Source organism: Triticum dicoccoides, chromosome 4B (assembly GCF_002162155.2).
Source record: "Triticum dicoccoides isolate Atlit2015 ecotype Zavitan chromosome 4B, WEW_v2.0, whole genome shotgun sequence".
Taxonomy (NCBI): domain Eukaryota; kingdom Viridiplantae; phylum Streptophyta; class Magnoliopsida; order Poales; family Poaceae; genus Triticum; species Triticum dicoccoides.
In genome coordinates this window covers 664,579,330-664,583,362 of record NC_041387.1, presented here as the reverse complement: position 1 = coordinate 664,583,362, position 4,033 = coordinate 664,579,330, and positions in this window count along the sequence as shown.

The following is a 4,033-nucleotide window of genomic DNA, read 5'->3' as shown; positions in this document are numbered from 1 at the left end:
CTTTCTTTCTTACTGGATGAATTTTCGGAAGAAATCGACGATGCCCAAGGTACACGTTCTTCTTACAATTTGGCAAATGTACACTTTCAGTCTCATGTAAGCAGTGCGTGCATGCATTGTATCCCTTATTTGACAGTCCCGAAAGGTTACTAAGAGCAGGCCAATCGTTGATGGTTACGAAAAGCAACGCTCGTAGGTCAAATTCCTCTTGTTTGTGCTCATCCCACACACGGACACCACCCCACAGCTGTAAAAGTTCATCAACTAATGGCCTTAGGTACACATCGATGTCGTTGCCGGGTTGCTTCGGACCTTGGATGAGCACTGGCATCATAATGAACTTCCGCTTCATGCACAACCAAGGAGGAAGGTTGTAGATGCATAGAGTCACGGGCCAGGTGCTATGGCTGGAGCTCTGCTCGCCAAAAGGATTCATGCCCGTACTTAGAGCAAATCTTATGTTCCTTGCGTCAGCTGCAAAATCTTTGAACCATCTGTCGATCTTTCTCCATAGCGTTCCATCTGCGGTGTGTCTCAACTCCCCGTCCGACTTACGGTCCTCTTTGTGCCATCGCAACAACTTGGCATGCTCTTTGTTCCTGAACAGACGTTTCAACCGTGGTATTATAGGAGCATACCACATCACCTTGGCGGGAACCCTCTTCCTGGGTTTCTGGCCCTCAACATCGTCACCAGGGTCATCGCCTCTGATCTTATAACGCAATGCAGTGCATACCGGGCATTCATTCAAATTCTCGTATTCACCGCGGTAGAGGATGCAGTCGTTGATGCATGCATGTATCTTCAGAACCTCTAAACCTAGAGGGCAGACAACCTTCTTTGCTTCGTACGTACTGGCGGGCAACTCGTTATCCTTTGGAAACATATTCTTCAACATTTTCAGCAAGTTTTCAAATGCCCAGTCAGCTACACCTGCCTCTGCCTTCCATTTCAGCAAATGCAGTGTGCAGCCCAGCTTTTTCAGACCATCATCGCATCCGGGGTACAGCGCCTTTCTGTGATCCTCTAACATGCGATCCAAATTCTCCCTCTCCTTTTCAGTTTCGCAGCGTCTCCGTGCATCAGCAATGGTCCGACCAAGATCATCAACGGGATCATCACATGCCTCTTCTTCACCTTCCCCTTCACCTTCAGCATCCTCCATGAAAGTATCACCGAAATGAGCAAGATAGCTTTCATCGATGAAATCATCCCCTTCTTCATCTTCTTCCATTATAACCCCTCTTTCTCCATGCTTGGTCCAACAATTATAGCTTGGCATGAAACCGTGCCGAAGCAGATGCATGTGAACATCTCTTGAGGAAGAGTAACCCTTCTGATTCTTACAGATAACACATGGACAGATAACAAAACCCCCCTGCTTGTTCGCATTAGCCACTACGAGGAAATCTTTCAAACCCGTAGTGAACTCGCCGGAGAGTCGGTTACCGTACATCCATTGCTGATTCATCTGCATTATTATAATATAAAATATATAATTAACCATCATGCATTTGTTAAACTAACTAGCTACAAACAATATAAATTAAACAATGAACTGCACACATGCATATTTTATCAATGACACACATGCATGAAAGGTTCAAGTTGCTAACCGCGATCGAGGAGGAAAAAATAAATGAGGAACCTCAAGTGTGGCTCCAACACTTCATATCATGTTTGTTTCACCCTCTTAGGGTATTTCATCAAACACCTTGTGTGCATAAGAGGAACCAAAAGCAAACCTACACCCCCTTGTGAAGCTTGTGAAGAGAAGTGGCACCAAATGGCTAAGTGAGTGTGCTGAACTGGTATATATAGGGGAGGAGCTTTAGTCGCGGTTGGCCTGGACAACCGCGACTAAAGGCCTTTGCGCACCTTTAGTCGCGGTTGGCCTGGCCAACCGCGACTAAAGCCCCTCACGTGCACCAGCTGGCCACCGAGCGCCCTGGGCCCAGGCCTTTGGTCGCGGTTCGTCTGCCGAACCGCGACTAAAGACTTCATTAGTCGCGGTTCCTACAGTTTCGCGACTAATGGGGCTGGACGGAAGCCTCTTTTTCTACCAGTGACTCCTTGGTTTTCCCATCGTACAACAATCAAACCTTAATTTGGTGCAGAATTAGTAATGTATGTACTGCCTCTGTTTCTAATTATTTGGCTGTTTAAACTGAACTATCAAATCGTCTTATCACCACCGGAACAGGGTGCTACCCCGACGGCCCCCGTCAGCCTATTCGGAGCTATGCCGACAGCCAGGTCCCGGCCGTCGGCGTATCTAGGCCGTCGGGCTACCCAAAGCTAAGCCGACGGCAGCCGTCGGCACAGAATGGTCGTCGGCCTAGCTACGAACACGCCGACAGTTGCCGTCGGCATACACTGGCCGTCGGCATACTCGTCGGCTCGGCGACCCCGCTCGTGACGGGAGGCTAACGTCGTCAGAGCTATGCCGACGTTGGTGACGGGCGGCCGTCGGCATAGGTCCACATGCCACGTCACCGATCCGGGACGGGATGAAATCACTATTCTGACCTTTTTAACAATCTTTGTCACAAAATGAACTTGACATGAAAGTATTTCACAATCTGACCCTTTTAGCAACGCCACAGCCCGTGACGTTTCTTCTCCATATAAAAACGCCGAAGTAGCTCGCGTTTCAGACCCACATACGAACTCCAAGCTAGCTAGCGCTTCCGATCCACATGGAAACGCCAAGCACCTTGGCGTTTCCGCCCAGGCCGAAACGCCACGATCATTGGCGTTGCCCATCTGATTGCTCTGGTGCAGAGCTGCTCCACCCTCTTGTGCAATGCATGCGACTTCCCTGCATCAAACACAAGAAAGAGCATTCCCATTTCAGCCCAAAGTACACTGATGCAAGTGACAAATCAGACCAAGAGGCCAAGGGGTGGAGGAGTGGCTTGCCGGATCTCGGGTCCCGGCCGGCGAAGATGATGGGCTCCATGCCACCGTCGAGCTCCGGGAGCGCGACCTCCAGCGCCACCTGGATGGGGTGAAGGCCCAAGGTGCTGTTGAGACACTCCTCCGTGGTCTGGAACACGAGCGGCAGCGCGACGATGTACGACACATCGAGCTTCATCAGCGAGGCGATGGCCTTGGGGTGGTCCTGCCTGGCCGGCCTGCCGACGAGCGCAAACCCGGTGAGCGACACCACGGCGTTCACGAAGGGCTTCTTGGTGATGGGGTCGACTAGGTACTTGAGCACCTTGGGCAGCGTGCGCACCAGCTTGAGCATGCTGTCGGCGAAGCCGCTCGAGTCCTTCTTGTTGCGCTTGAAGAGCTGGAAGAAGGGGCTCTTGGACTGGCCCAGCTGCGCCATGCTGAAGGAGCCGAGCTTGTTGAGCCGCAAAGATGGGCAATCAGATGCTACAAACGCCAATGATAGTGGCGTTTCGGCTTGGGCGGAAACGCCAATGCGCCTGGCGTTTCCATGTGGATCGGAAGAGCTAGCTATCTTGGCGTTCGTATGTGGGTCTGAAACGCGAGCTACTTCGGCATTTTTATATGGAGAAGAAACGCCACGGGCTGTGGCGTTGCTAAAAGGGTCAGATTGTAAAATACTTTCATGTCAAGTTCATTTTGTGACAAAGATTGTTAAAAAGGTCAGAATAGTGATTTCGTCCTCCGGGACGCACGTCCAGCACATATGCCAACGGCATATCTGCCACGTCAGTGATCCGCGGCACGCCGCCCGCCTAAACCCTGGCCGTCTCTATGTCGACGGCAATGCCGTCGGCATAGTTAGATTTTTTTTCATATTTTTTAATGCTTTTTATGTATTATTATATTAACTGACATGTAGCATGTGTAAATATAAACATACATATGAATATTTACAAAGTTTGTATTTTTTTCCATAGATTATGAATCTATATATAGTTTGTATTTTTTTCGAGCACGTTAGTAATATGCCGTCATGTTATTTTGAATATAGGTCCTTATATTTTATTAAAATCAAAAACAGCTATGCCGACAGAAGTTTTATGGCGGTTGCAAACGAGTGTGACCCCCCCCC